This window comes from Diabrotica virgifera, chromosome 5, assembly GCF_917563875.1.
Source record: "Diabrotica virgifera virgifera chromosome 5, PGI_DIABVI_V3a".
In the NCBI taxonomy this organism is placed as follows: Eukaryota; Metazoa; Arthropoda; class Insecta; order Coleoptera; family Chrysomelidae; genus Diabrotica; species Diabrotica virgifera.
The window spans coordinates 3,686,874-3,703,853 of record NC_065447.1 but is presented as its reverse complement, the minus strand read 5'-3'; the positions used below and the strand labels follow the sequence as shown (position 1 = coordinate 3,703,853).

General features: G+C 33.2%; 1 long non-coding RNA gene across 1 annotated transcript; it reads right to left on the bottom strand.

Annotated features, from left to right (window-relative positions):
- Positions 1 to 332: 332 nt before the first annotated feature.
- On the bottom strand, positions 333 to 9,469 carry LOC126884895 (uncharacterized). Its single transcript, XR_007698182.1, has 5 exons — positions 9,114 to 9,469; positions 8,929 to 9,052; positions 8,767 to 8,873; positions 7,743 to 7,878; positions 333 to 4,157 (listed from the first exon to the last, which is right to left on the bottom strand). It is a non-coding gene; the product is annotated as an uncharacterized LOC126884895 (long non-coding RNA).
- Positions 9,470 to 16,980: the final 7,511 nt, after the last annotated feature.

Genomic DNA, 16,980 nt, shown 5'->3' with positions numbered 1-16,980 from the left:
ATACTGGTGCCTGTTGCACAGTAATTCATATACAGGATTTCAAAAAGTTTTTGTCAGCTTTAAATATTTATTCTGTTAATAAATGAAGTAGTACTAAAAAATAATAAAAATAAAGTAGTACTAAATACAAAACATGATTATTACCATCAAATTCAGGGAAACTTGTATTTAACGCAAAGGAATGTGTCACTTAGTGATTTGGACACGCTTGGAATCAGCCTTCTATGATATCCCTATTGAAAAAGGCTGGGAAGAAAATATAAATTGATTAAAAGATTTTTACTTAATTAAATATATGTATACCATTTTTATTTGTGAATAAAACACTTCAAAACAATATTTTTCTGTTTATTTTGTATATCTATACATATTGCAAATAGCAAAAAGAGAACATTATTGTCTTTATTTACCAGATTACATGCATAGAAAGAGTTTTAATTTTAAAATGTTACATAAAGCTAGTTAACTAGATCATTGAATTAGTTCATTCACTTTTTTTCAACAATATTTTTATTTCAGTAATAACTATATTGTAACATTAATAAATTGCGTTACAAAATTAATTACAATATATTCAAACACTTACAAATTATATATAATTAATTGCTAATGCAGTGCACAGATTCTAAAGGAGCCGTTGGGGGATAGAGTATATGCACATTATTATAGTCGCTGTATGAGAAAGTATTCGAAATAATATTTTATTTCATTATTTTAAATACTTTTCTCTCTCAACACCGACTATAATACTGCGCATAGACACCATCCCCCACCAGCACCTTTAGAATCTGTGCACTGTACCTAATTTTACAACGTAAAAGTATAACAAAGTACAAAACCAACTATGGTATTGTGACATAACAAAAGTGAATCAGTAAATTACTTGATTGAAATTAAGGAACAATACACCAAATGTTGTAGACAGGTGAGCCGCAATACAACATAACTATTTGTTGTGTAAAATATTGAGAATTTTCATTTATAATATAACTATAATGTTTACGCAGAAAAAATTGAAGAAGTTCAAAATAAATTCCTTGGGTTTTTGGGATTTAAAATTAGAGTTATTAATGGGAGTAACAGGTTTTGCAGTTATGAAGAAATTAGAACATAATATATAAATATCAATACCCTGGAAGAACGTCGTTATCACCATTATTTGAAAATTCTGTGTACTTTATTAAATAGTACAGCAAATAGTAATTATTTATTGTCTAAGCTTGATTTTAAAGTCCCTTCATACAGTACTCGAAATGCAGTTGAAAACACTTTTCATGTACCATTTCATCGATGTAATTATGGTCTCAATGAACCTATAACTAGAATGTTACGTCTAGCAAATCAAAATCTCGTCTCAATTACGTCTCTTAATTGTTTTGTTTTGTCCACCATTACCAGTCTGTTTCTAATTTGTTCTATATGTAATTTATTTCTTTTAACTATTATATTTTATGTGTTACATATATGATTTTTTGCATATTTATTAGTATCCCAAAATTTGTAAAAAATTGTAACTGTATTGGGCTTGTCCTGTGGTAATAAAAAAAAACAAAATATTTTTTAGTTTTTTAAATTTGATATTTTTTTATCTCATTTATGTTTCACAGTAAAATGTTACTCGAAACTAATTAGCTAGCTCATTGAATTAATTCATTCACTCATTAATTTGACAATATTTATTTCAAGAATATTAAAATAAGATAACATCAACTAAGTTAAACATTGTCTTATAAAAATAATTACAATATGAGGATTTTCGTGCAATAAGGGCGAACTCCAATGGCGAGTGCGCCCTTGTTGCACACAGAGTCTCATATATTGAAACACTCATATATACTGCTAATATCTGTATGTATTTACTAGGATATTCTCTAAATTTATATTTTTATTTTATTTATTTACGGGGTACCACTCAATTATATAATATATTGGGTGGTACCCCGTAAATAAATAAATAAAATAAAAATATAAATAAATTTAGAGAACCTCCTAGTAATATACATAACATATTACAAATATATCAAGTGATACATTAAATATAAAAATGGAGTAAATACGACAAAAGTCAACCAAGCAGTCCTATAGAATAAAACAAATATTAAAATAAGATAAAATACATAACAAACAGAAATCACCTAAGTTATAAAAGTTTTTTTATATGTTGTCTACAAACATCATCAGAAGTGCACAGTAACAAATCAAAGTATTTCCATTTAGAATCATTCCATTCAATAGAGAATGCCTACCAAAATAGCAGCTATGAAATTTAATTACAAAATTTTGAGATAATCTAATGACTCTAGAGGGAACATTAAAATCAATTAGATACAACAGCAGATCATTGCAATTTATTCTGGAATTCAGTAGTTTATGTAGAAACAAAATATCAGCGTAAATCTGTCTGGAAGATAACTTAGGTAGGTTTAATGTGTTTCCAATTACGGAGTAATTACTTAAAGGTTTAACAGTAAGGTAAAGGTACTTAATAATCGCTTAACGGTTTGTGCAGTTCAAAACTTCAATACCTAATGAAGTTATTTTAAACTTTTTCAAGCTTGACAATTTGGACTTCATAAGTGGGTGACCAAACTGAGCAATACTCAAAAACAGATCTAACTAGGGAAATGTAAATCAGTCTAATGGAATTAATGTTGTGCAAACATCTAGAAGTTCTGATAATGAAGCCTAACATTTGAAATGCCTGGTTATTCACATCATCACAATGTGCATAAAAATTTAGTGTAGAATCTAATTGAACACATAGATCTCTCGCAGTTGATACAGCTTTCAGTGGTTCTTTATAAAGTGAAAGTTTAAAAAAGTACAAAACCAACTAAGTATGACAATATCTTATGCAATTTTCAAATGAAGTGAATTATTCAACTAAGGAACACTAAATCAAATGTTAGAGCCATGCACAGGGAGGCTCAATACAACATAACTGTTTTCCATGTAAAATAGTGAGGATTTTAGTTTTTTAAATTTACAAGCAAGGTAATTTACATATTTTTGATTTATATTAATTTGGCTATATGAAACTCTTAAAACGATATTTGTGAGACTACCCTTTCCGTGATTATGTGCAACGTAGAATTGATTACTAGAAAATATCAGTTATCTTCTTTCTTATATAAATCTTGGACTTCCCGAATTAGAGGATATTGAAAATTTGTTAATGCTGCACAGCTTGGAATACAAATGAAGAATGTGGTACTAGACTAGCAGGTACAAGACTTAAAATTTTATAGCTTTTAATGCACCTTATAGTACTTTCTACATGTATTCTTGCTTTAGCAATTGTTCTGGTTTGAATTACCTGTTGTGGTGTAAATTGAGCAGTTGTTAAAAAAGGTGGTATATTTAAACATACACCTGGAGGAAGCAAATCAGAAATTAAAAATCATTTATCAGCAATTATTAAGTCACCTGGTACCATCTGCTCTAACACACCACAATGCTTTAATTTTTTTTTACCAGGTACTGAACCTGGATATAATTTGCTAGCATAAGTAACTACTCCATTCGGAGCCACTCCAGTTAGACATTTTTAAGTATTTTTGTGTACATATGAGCTATATGTTGCTTTCTGTTTTTCCATATTTTTCGGCTGGTTACAGTAGATTTCTGTTAAGTCTAAAATTGTTCTGCAATTTGTAGAATTGTTAAAACATGTAGCCATACATAATTTATTTTTATTCCTGCTGGGAATTTCTTTAATAATATTTTTAAATATTTTGTTTTGCTTGAAATGAATTCTCTAATGCCTAAATCTTTATTCACAAGATTTAACTTTAATTTCATCAATTTAAGTAGTAATTGATCAATTTTAGGTACATTTACAACAGCCCAATATTGATAATCATTTAATTGAAATGAGTCCATTAACTCATATAAACACATAAATACATCTCTACATGGTAAACCAGTATAGAGCAAAATTTTTTCATCGCTACCTTCAATATACCTAAGTGAAAAAGACGCAGACAACCTCTTTGCACTATCCAGTGCTTCCTGATGTTCTTTTTTTTTAAAGTAATTTTCTGCTTCCTACATTGCAACCGAAGGAAATGGAGAAGCTTCATTGGCAGCGCTGCGTTTATTTTCTTTTTTCCTTCTTACTGCACATGCAGGTGGAGAGGTACTGGGTTCTGAACATCCTATACATTGAAATACATAGGGTTTTAAAACTGTTGACTTGTGGTATGTTAAGTTAAATGTTATGTTTATATGGTATTAGCTCCAGTTAGTAATGACAATTATATATTTTCCCTAAAAATACTTGACATTTCAATTTCCACTAGAAAATCGTTATCCAAAAAAAATTAAAAGAAATTTGTTGAAAAGGTGTGTACAAGCGTTAATTGTTGTTATTGAGAAACCTCAATAACAACTAATACTGTGGCTAATCCCATATAAACATAACATTTGCAAGATGTAAAACATATCGTGGGCGTACTGGGAAAATCCACTAACTATATTTTTCAATTTTGACATTTTACTACCATTAAATCCACAAACATCAATATGTTAACAGGAAAAACCCTATCAGGAATATCTCCAAATTCGTCATCCACCGTGCTTAAATCGGCACATTCAATGACAAAGAAAATCAACTAACTCCACCTTTTTTCAAGTTTTCATGAACAAAATAATGTTTTTCCAAATATTTTTATGTACATGTATGTGCACCACACCTGTGGTTAACATCCTTCAAAATCATATCCAGGTACCAAAAGTTGAATTCGCGGTGTGCAAGTACTTGGAAAGGGAAACGAGAAACGACCGTGCGCGAGTCGCGGAGAAATATTGCAACTATCTTAAATAATTCATATTGTCAATTGAAATTGTCAAATTGACGTATATTTCATACCTTCTGTCATTGACGCAGAAAAATTATATATTGCTCCACAATATTGATATGATATGCAATTATTATATAAAGGTAAATTTAATTAATTGTATTTTGCTTGCAGTACTGCATTTTAATAACTGATTTTATTTACTACATACAATTGTTTACGTTTGCTAAACATAACCTGCACCTTATTTTTTCTTCTTATTATTTTTTTGGACTATGGTCTTGACAATTATCCAGCAACCAGGACTAATATAATTGGCCAATATAATTAAAAGTGCGAATAAAAGTACAGAGCGTAGAAATAGAGGTCGCTTTGCCGAACTTGCACGGTCCCAATAGCCAGTATACCCAATTTTTAAGAGGTAATCCATAAGGTATTCTTCTTCTTAAAGTTCCCTCTCCTATCGGAGGTTGGATATCATAATGGCTATGGTCACTTTGTTGGCTGCTGCTCTGAACAGTTGTAATGAACTACAGTTAAACCATTCTCTAAGGTTCCTCAGCCAGGAGATGCGTCTTCTTCCTTGGATCCTTCCTTGCATAATAATTCTCAGCAACTCATATTTTTCTCCTCTGGTAATGTGACCCAAATATTCCAGTTTTCTAGTTTTTATACTCTTCATAATTTCTAACTCCTTATTTAAACGTCGTAGCACTTCAACATTGGTAATCCTTTGAACCCACTTAATTTTCAATATTCTTCTGTAACACCACATTTCGAACGCTTCTATTCTTCTTATGTGTTGTCTCTTCAATGTCCTAGTTTCCATTCCGTATAACAATATAGAAAATATGTAGCATCGTAGAGCCCTCAATCTGAGAGGCAACTGAAGGTCTTTGTTTGTAAGCAGTGTCTTCATTTTTATAAATGCTTGCCTTGCAGTTTCAATTCGGACTTTAATTTCTTGGCTTTGGTCATTTTTGTCATCAACCCAGGTTCCCAAATATTTGTATGTCTTCACTTTTTCTATTTGGGTTTGCTCTATCATTAACCTTTCATTTCCATGTTCTGTTTTTGAGACAATCATAAATTTCGTTTTTTTCTTGTTTATTTTTAGTCCGTAATGAATGCAATAATCGTTAATTCTATTTAGCAATTCTGACAATGCAGCAAAAGGAGGCAGCGCACTAATAATAAAAAATAACATTGAACATTATGAGGAGCTAAAATATGAAACAGAACACATACAAGCAACTACGGTATGTGTCAAACTCAAAACTAATTGCGAAGTTAATGTAAGCTCAATTTATAGCCCCCCTAGGCATTCCATTAAAAAAGAACAGTATGTAGAATATTTGAAAAGTTTGCAAAAAAGATATATCATTGGAGGTGACTTTAATGCAAAGCACACAATGGGGATCAAGATTAACAACAACTAAAGGAAAAGAGTTACTGGCAGCCATAAAAGAACAGAAATGTGAAGTAATATCAACAGGTAGACCGACTTATTGGCCAACAGATACAAACAAAATACCGGACTTAATTGATTTATTTATTATAAAAAATATTTCATATAACTATGTAGATATTAATGAAGGTTGGGATATGAATTCAGATCATTCACCCATAATACTCACTGTGAGTGACACGATTATCAGAAAGGATTGTAACCAATACTAACAAATAAACTAACAGACTGGGTAAGTTTTAGATCAATCCTTGAAGATAGAATTGAATTAGCAGTACCATTAAAAAAACCTGAACAACTAGATGAGGAAGTTGAGTTGCTTGTACAAAATATACAAAAATCAGCATGGGAAAGTACTACTATAAGATCAAACGTCAAAGGAAACAACTATCCGAAACAAATTAAAAAGTTAATTAAAGAGAAAAGAAAACTTAGACAGAAGTGGCAAGAAACCAGAGCACCCCAAGATAAAACAAATTTAAACAATGCTAGTCAAAAACTTAAAAGAGAGATTCAAAATTTAAAAAATGAGTCAATCAGTTATTACCTGAGAGTGTTAACGGATGATAGTAGCACGGAGTACTCTCTATGGAAAGCAACAAAAAGGCTAAAAAGACCAGTAACCCATTCTCCACCCATTAAACTAGAAGACGGTAGCTGGTAATGAGCAAAAGGCAGAGAGATTTGCCACATATTTATAAAATACATTAAAACCGCATGATGACCAAAATAATGATCAAATATCGATATAGGCTAATCCGACAGAGGAGAGAATCAGACCAACATCCCCGAAGGAAGTAGCTGGTAAAATAAAAGACAATATAAATCCTAAGAAGGCACTTTTTTTCTCAAAATTTTACTTTTGTGAGTTAGTGGATTTTCCCAGTACGCCCACAATATTCAGTTGTGAGATAAAAATAAATGAAACTAGTAGAGGTAAGAAATTTAGCGATAAAAACCTCTAAATTTACATTTTATTTATCGTTTTCCATCTTTAGACGTATCAGAGAAGTATGTTGACTAAAATTGTGACTGCCACAGTGAGAGTGACAAGGAGAAGCTGCAGAGTAACAAGGAGATATAGAATAAATAACATAGAGATAAAGAGAAGAATGGGAGTGAACTCAGACATAATAGACTACATTGAACAAAAGAGATTAACCTGGTACGGACATGTCAGAAGAGCAGACCAAAATCGTGGGATAAACCGAATAACATAGTGAAGAGAATCAGACCCCGAAGATCCTTCAGAGATTAAGTGGACGAAGCAATGGAGAGAAGAAATCTACAGGAAGGGAACTGGTAAGACAGAAAGAGCTGGAGAGAACAGTTGAGTGAAGGAATACAGTGGAGACTGTGGAAATCCTTAGTATATATATAGTGACAGTTGTCAAACTGGTCCGATGTGTCTAAAGGTGGGAAATAATGAATATAATGTAAATTTATAAGTCTTTAATACAAGTAAAACTACTTACTTTGCTGTTTTTCCTTTATATGTAAGGGTTGATCCATGAGAGGTACTGAGTTCCACAAGAGTTGACCCACAAGAGGTACTGGGTCCTGGTAAAGGCTACTGGAAACTGCTGACTGTCCACGTTTTGAATTTGATTTCTGCAAAATTTAAATACATTGAAATAGATAGGGTTTTAAAACTGTTGACTTGTGGCATGTTTTTAAATGTTATGTTTATATGGGATTAGCCCCAGCTGGTAATGACAATTACATATTTTTCCTAAAAATACTTAACATTTTAATTTCCACTCTGAAAATTGTTATCAAAAGAAGATTCAAAGAAATTTGTTGAAAAGGTGTGTACAACCATCAGTTGTTATTGAGAAACCTCGATAACAACTGTGGCTAATCCCATATAAACATAACATTTAATTGTAAGATGTAAAACATATTCAGTTGTCAGATAAAAAGAAATGAAACTAGTAGAGGTGAGAAATTTAGTGATAAAAACCTATAAATTTACATTTTATTTATCGTTTCCCATCTTTAAACGTATCCGAGAAGTATGTCACCTAAAATTGTCACTATCACAGTGACAGTGACAAGGAGATGCTGCACAGTAATAAGGAGAGATAGAATAAATAACATAGAGATGCCTAAAGAGAATGAGAGTGAAGTCGGACATAATAGACTACATCGAACCGAAGAGATTAACCTGGTATGGACATGTCAGAAGAGCAGACCAAAATCGTTGGATAAACCGAATAACAGAGTGGAGACCGATAGGAAAAAGGAAGAGAGTCAGACCCTGAAGATCCTTCAGAGATGAAGTGAACAAAGCAATGGAGAGAAGAAATCTATAGGAAGGGGACTGGTAAGAGAGAAAGAGATGGAGAGAACAGTTGAGTGAAGAAATACAGTGAAAACTGTGGACATCCTTAGTATATATACTGTGACAGTTGCCAAACTTGTCCGATGCGTATAAAGGTGGGAAATAATAAAGATAATGTAAATTTATAAGTTTTTAACACAAGTAAAACTACTTACTTTGCTTTCTTTCCTTTATTGATAAGGGTTGATTCTTCACAAGAAGTACTGGGTCCTGGTAAAAGCTTCTGGAAAGTACTAACTGTGTCCCATTTTGAACTTGATTTCTACCAAATTTAAATACATTGAAATAGATCTCTCAACACATGTAAAACTACTTACTTTGCTCTTTTTCGTTTAGATGTTATGTTGTACCTCAAGAAACTGTTTGGATTTGTTATGCTCAAAAATTTCTCGGTCAGAATTGACATTGGCAAGAGCAAACCAAAGAATGGACAGATTCTTTCTGTGAATTAAATAATAATGGGATAAAATCAATTCTTTTTTTTTTCACTATATTTTCTTACCTTAGTAATAAAATCCACCTTTTCTTTTCAGCCGGATCCTTTGGAAACACAAAGTATCTACATCTACCATTTTCACTATATTGTTTACAGTCCGGGGTAAAGCACATTACCATTTTTATTTTACAAAATACTTGGTCACAAGTTTCTAGCCGATGCTTGGGAATATCGCTAAAAAACTATATTTCACAGAAATATAAGACCCAATTATGATAGATAATTTTAGAAAACACTATATTTAAACATAAAAAGTAGCAGAGGAAGCAAAATTTAAACTTTATACGAATTAAAAGGTCTTTAGCTTGAGTAACTTTGTTGAAAGAGATTATTAGAGATCATAACAACACTGAAGATAGCTGCAGTTGGCGTTGCGTCACACTCCGGCGGTCTTTCGGATTAAAACACGACATACGTAATTTTTTGCACAGATAGCTGCGATCCCAATAATTTTGGATCACTCGTTACATTATATACATTATAATCACATGGCAACACTGTCAAACTTCAATTCAACGTTCTATGAAAATCTACTGTGGCTAACTTCTCAGACCCTCCAATTTAATGAAGTCCTACAGTGTGTTTATTTCATACCAGAGAGACTCATCCTCGCCAGAATAGAAAAAAATGTCGGCAAGCACACCTCACCCTACAACAAGGAAAGAGGGCTTTGAAGAAAAATTTATAAATAACAGGGGCTGCTTTTGTAGATTTGACAGCAGCCTATGACACCATAAAGGTACGTATACATACGTTGGTGCTCCGTATAGCTGCTCAAATGGATACGTCATGCGTTCCCCTACATCAAACCGAAACCGAAGAGCACAAACCATACATACTCATAGACGTTTCACGTCCATGTTAATCTTTCGGATCGAATTAACGCCATCTCTTGATTGGAATGGGAACTAAATTGATAAATTTTAGTTACGTGATAATTTCAAATTATAAATTTTGCGGGATTTTTGATGAAATTTCGCAGGAAATTAAAACAACAGAGAGACAATTCAATGTTTTATTCCATATTTTACTGAAAACTTCAAATATTCCAATTTGTTTTCAAAATGCTAAACACTACTGCTATGTGTCACATGAAAGTACTGAGGTGTATGGAGTTGACTGAAAATTTTTGAAAGAATCTTGTAGGATGATTGTTTAGATAAATATTACCTTATAATCTTTTACAAACTTCCAAAAATATATAGGTCCGAAATGTTGATGACACACTTGTCTATTTAATAATAATTGGAATTTAACACTAATTGGAATAAACTGTTTCAGGATCTATTATATTGTTTTTTTAATGTGGAGAAACACAACACTAATTGTGGATCAATATAAACTAAAAATTCTACTCATAAAAACGGAGAGGAGGTTAATACACTTGATTAAAATTGTGATTAAATCTAATTAAAAACGTAACACCACCACAAACTGTAAAATAAAATGTAAATAACAAATTAATTTAATTGTCAACTGTCAGTTGTTAAATATGACAAGAGAATTGACTGACAGCGATATCTCTGGATTGGAATGGTAACTAATTTGCTGTCTTGACCTTGACAATTTACGTGAAACGTCTATGAGTATGTATGGTTTGTGCCGAAGAGGGTGCATGAGCGCCGAGCACCAACGTATCCACTATGTGGAGCTGCTATACACAGAGCAGAGCACGTAGCACTCACGCATGCATACGTACCTTAAGGTACAAAACATTGCTCCGCAAATTATATGACACTCTCGATGACCCCCATCTGGGTAACGTCGTATGTATTCTCCTTACTACAAGAGACACTTTTTCGTTATGCTGGAGGTCAAAGTAAGTAGGTGGAGAGTTCAAAAGAACGGCCTCCCACAGGGAAGTGTTTTAGCACCAATGCTCTTCAATATATACACAAACGACCAACCTACGTCGAATGAAACCAAGCATATTTCCTCTATGCTGTCAATCTCGCAATATGTGCTCAAGGAAATAGCTTTGAAGAAGTGCAGGAGAAACTGCCTTAAAAACAATGACAACGTACTATCTGCAGAATTCCCTGAGACCAAATCCCTCTAAAACCCAATAAGTCTGCGCCTTCCACCTTCGCGCAAAGGAAGCCAAGCGAAAACTTCAAATTGCCTGGAATAGTAATAGGATTGTTTACTCTGTTCTTGTAACGGCTCGTACTTCGATGATATTATCTTTAATATTTACCAATCACCAATTTTAAGCTTTCCGGTGCAGATTGTTTTACTTTTTGTTTAGGTACTGGGTACTACACTAGAATACACACAGACCAACCTATATCTTGGAGTAACTCTGGACCGGTCCCTCACCTACATACAACATTGCATAAAAACGAGAAGGAAAGTAACAACTAGGAACAGTATACTCAGAAAGTTAACAGGAAGTAAATGGTGCAGTAAATGACATAAAAACAACGGCACAGGCATTGTGTTTCTCAACCGCTAAATATGATAGTGATCCATTTGGGGCAGATCTGCACTAAATGAGACATGCAGGATAGTAACGGGGTGCATGAAACCAACACCACTCTCAAATCTATATAAAGCAGCGCAGCTTTCAACACGCAGATGCGTTGCAGAGCATATAAAGAAAATTAAACAGATGGCGGACGAGAGGCATGGCATGCCCTCTACAAAGCTCGAACACCACGAAAGCGACTAAAATCCAGGAAAAGCTTCCTTGGAAGTGCAGGATGAACCCCCTGAGTATTTTCCTCTTCCCCAGGTTCAATGGACCGGCCAGTCAGTTTAAAATGTGGAAAACTATAAATAGGATAAGAACGGGGATCGCTCCAATACAATCAAACATGGTAAAATGAGGAAAAATAGACCAAGATGATGTGAACTGTGACTGTGGAGAAACACAGAATATGGAACATGTTCTTACATGCAGAAACTGTCCTCATGGGTGTACCCTTGAAGATTTGTGGTTCGCCAACAAAGGATGGAACCGACGCGCGACGTAGCCCGTTACTGGGCTGAAATTTTATGAATGGCATGTCCGGACACAATAAAGTAAAGTCATTTCATAGCTATATCCAAATAAAAATGATCGTAACTTGTTAAATACCCCGTAATTAATGCGTGTCAAACCTCATATTGTAGGAACAGGGATTATGAGAAAATATATACAGAATGTCCCATTTAAAAAATTTTATGTTTGCTTTACCACGTAGTTATTAATTAATTTATAGAATTTGGCATATTTTCCAAGCCTGGAGAATATAGTTTACTACATTTTTTCTAAATAACTTTTTCGAATAGGTATTCTATACCATAATGTATATTATGTACATACCATAATAGAACATACCGTAATAATGATTACTCTCCACCTTTTGTGCTATCTTTAAAAATACAAACGCTGAAGACTGCATATAGTGGATACATTAATAAGTCATGTTCTCAAATTATTCGTGAAAATAATAGATAATACATGGTCGTATAAATAAAAAAACTGGAAGGATAATAGTTAATATTCCCTGCAATAATAAGACCTTAGTAGATTAGAACTGATTAAGAGCTCTGAGATGCTACGTGGCTTAAATACTGCAAAATGGTCTTAAATGCTGGACATTGAAGCAAGAAAACATGAATAAGCTACAGTCATTTGAAATGTGGTGTGTTACAGAAGGGTGCTTAGATGGCTTAGAATAGATGGACACAGAAAAGAACGAACACGAAAGTACTGTGAGAAATGGACAAAGAATGCGAAATAATAAACACAATAAAAATAAGACACACCCTTCGGGCGCTCAGCCGTGGAGGAGAACAAAATTTATTTTGCCAATTCGCCGGCTGAGTGACCGAGCACACACGGTCTGGACAGCGAGACACCGATTTAGATCGGTGCCTTGATGTCCGGAACACATTTTTTTAGGACACAAGTCAAAAGTAAAATAAAAAAAGAATGTGTGTGTACTTTGTACGCGCGTAAGAAGTTATACTTCTATTATAATATAATTTCAACGAAATAAATATACCTACTTAACAGTTACAATACAAAAAATTAACAATAATTACCAAAAATGAACCAAAACTTAACAATGCCAAATTTAAAAAAAAAAAAAAAGAAAAAAATATGAATCGTCCGGGATTTGAACACGGAATCTCGCGATTTTTTGATCTCTGGTCCAATGCTGTACCAACAAGGCCATCAAGCCGCATGTAACTTACCTTTCAGATATACATAATTATACATCACGGTGACAAGTGAAATATAAAAATAGATGTTTTATTATTTTACGCCCAAGGAAGACAAATCCAAAGACACAAAATTATAATAAAAAACCTTTTAAACCACCTTTTTCAAATTGCGCAAGTTGTATTATTAATATTCACTTTTAACTGCAGTGCCTTAAAAATTTTAAAGCACTAGTGCCTTAAAGTAGCATTTTTAACGCTCCTATGGAGTCCTAAAAATTGCATTTTTAACACGTTTGTAGAAAAATATATTTAAAAACACTAATATATTCTTTCCACACCTTTTCTGGACTGATACATACATAAATTAAAACATTTTGAAGTATAACTTCAAAAATATAATATGAAAACTATTTAAAAAGGCAGTATAACTATTAACTAACCTTTGTTGTTTCCCTTCCCACAAATTTTAAAACGCAACAACCATACATAACCAAACCGTCAACCGTCCAAACCACAGCTGCGCTACAGCTGCCATATTGGATAATTTTTGACATGTCATTTGAACATCCAATCAGAACAAAGTTATAATGCGCATGCGCTGGGATCGTAGGTTTTAACATATAAAAATTCACCCTCATAGCGCGCGTAAAGAAGTATAACTTCAAAAATTAACTTAGTCATTAATAGGGAGAAAAGTTCTTCTAGCTACCCCTAAAACCAGGTGGCTTAACCACATGAAGTAATACAAAGGATGTCCCATTACCCAGGGCATCCAAAGTAACGTTAAGTTCAACGCCTCCCCATTCGGTACGTCCTTCGATGGGGAGGGGTGGAGGTATAGCTTGGGGGTCAGATAGGTATACCACTCCATTACGGGGTGTGACCGGTTATTGATCTTTGGACATGTGGGTTCCACTTTTCCATTGGAACACACATGTCCCCCGGGGCTGGGGTTGATACGAGCATGTGTGTGTGTGTGTGTGTGAATAAAAATAAGAAAGTTACAATATCTGGGATGTTACAATATCAGATGATCAGGTAGTCGTAGCGAATGATGAGAAAGACATGGACTACATGTTTAGAAAACTAAAGAAAGAATATGAAAAATGGGGCCTCAATATGAATATGTCAAAGACAGAGTATCTTAAAATAGGGGATGATGAAGAAGATTCAGATTTAGAAATTAGAACCACAAAAACATGTAAATAATATAAATATCTCGGATCTATAATATCTAAAGAAGGCACTACCAAAAGAGACATCGAAAACAGAACGCAGCAGCGCAAAAAAGCGGTAAACATGCATTCTTAACTCTCTACTATGGTCTAAAGATATAAGACAAAAAACGAAATTGACAATCTATCGTACCTTGGTAGAGCCTATTATGACTTATGGGGCAGAAGTTTGGCAGATCATGAAGATCGAAAAATAATAGAAGTAGTAGAAATTAATGGATTATCTAAGGAGAGCGTGTGGTATATCCAAAAAGATCACATCAGGAATGAAGATATTAGAAGGAGGAAAATAATGTATATTCCAGTGTAGATAGAATTGAAACGAGACAACTAGTGTGGTATGGTCACGTGAAACGAATGAATGAATATAGATGGCCAAAGAAAGCTTTAAATTACATACCACAACGAAGAAGAAGAAGGGGAAGGCCTTCAGTTGCCTGGGAAGAAAACGTACGGCACATCATGAGAGGTAGAGCCATCAAACAAGACGAATGGATGAACAGAAAAAGATGGCGGTCGAAATGCGAGAAGCGGCAGAGGCTATATATGTAGGAACCTCGCTTATAGATAGGTAGGCAATATCTGGGACACGTAATGAGTGGACAGCGATATGAAATGCTAAGACTGATAATACACGGAAAGATAAGAGAAGGAAGGAGTATAGGAAGAAGAATGTAATGGTTGAAAAATTAAAGGCAGTGGTTTAAATTCAGCTCCATAGAACTCTTCAGGGCAGCGGTAGATAGCTAGCTAAGATAGTAATGATGATATCCAACTCGATTCCAATAATTGGGAGACAGCACTTAAGAGAAAAATAATGGAATTATAGTACAGGACACTACCAGAATTCTAAAATATGGTGTCACTTACTCTTGTCTTGTTGTGAAAGAGAAACTTACAAACTGAAATATTTTTATTGAAGCACAGTAAAAAATAAACATAATTTTTTATTAATTTTTATTACATAGGTACAAATTTATCTATACTTTTATTATGTATATACATTTGTTCTAAAATATATAAACTAAAAATCTTTAATATGTATAGCTAAAAATTAGAAATTAAAATCTCATAAAACAGATTCATGGTTAATTGTTGTCAGAAAAGAAATTACGGTAAAATGAAGGTTGACACATTATGCATCTTTTATAATCAGTTTGTTGAACTTGTGACACACTGAACCTACATAAATATTCTTTGAACTATGACATCAAACGTATCGATTTTATAGAGGGTGATCGACTTCAAGGAGGTACAGAAAAAAATTAGAGAAAAACACTAGACTAGAGCATAGCTGCATACTTTTAAATAAATTTCAAATATAAATGTAAATGGTTTGAGTTCAATTAGTGCGGTCGTAAATATTATTAAATTTATCTGACCTGGCCCATTGTTAAGACCCACCCGGAGCGATAAGCCACCGAGGTAGACAGAGTTGGTCTTTTGTAATTAACACTGACTAGACGGTACTCCCATAATAAAGCCTAAAATAAATTTTACCTGAAACCGGGCCTTTTATACTATTATCGGTTAATCCGGGCTGTTTATAGTGGTAACTAATTGAACTTAACCATTTACTGTTTAACATACCATATTACAAAACGTTGAAACGGATGAAAGCTATGTAGGCCAGTAAACAAAAAAAAAACAGCTAAAAAGACGAAGATATACGAGGGGTAACTGATGACAAACCCTTGAAGATGTACAGCTGATTTTATTTTGTTTTTTTAAACAATCATAAAAAGTGAAAAAAAACATTTTTTTTGCTCTAAAACATTTTAGAGAAAAATGGTTCAAATAAAAGTTATAAATCTTAAAAAGGTTTTTCAAACGGTTTTTTTTAATAACAATTTTGATAAAATGCTGATTTTTTTATACCTTAAAATTTAAGCCTTAAAGAATCGATTGCGATCTGCTAAATACCTCTACAGCAGGGGTGGGCAAAAGCCGGTCCTTTTGCTTACTTTATCCGGCCCGTTGAGAAATCCCGCAAGCAATTTTTTAAGAGCATAGGCGCAATGCTTTTTACATGCATTCATTTTTTTCGAATCCTGAGAAAACTAATAAGTATTTTTGAAAAATTTAAACGCTGAATGAAATATTACATTATTGCCGAGGGCCGAAAGTCCCCGAAAACTTCCCTGTTTATTTTAATAAGCCACAGGGGTGAAAAAAAGAGAAAATTTAATGTGTTTTTTAATTTCAAATATCTCATTTAAAAGAAACTGTTTATTCTAAGAGATTTTCGGCCCTCGGTAATAATGAAATATTTCATTCTGCGTTTAAATTTTTTAAAAATATTTATTAGTTTTCTCAGGATTCGAAAAAAAAAGAATGCTTTTAAAAGCCATTGATCCGAAATTTTGCGCCTACGCTCTTCATCTCTTTTATGCGATTTTGTTGAAATCAACAGAATTAGTGTTCGTAGTGTTCAATGAAATGAATCTCTATCTTCTGCTTTTCTTAAAGCATCTGTGTTTAAC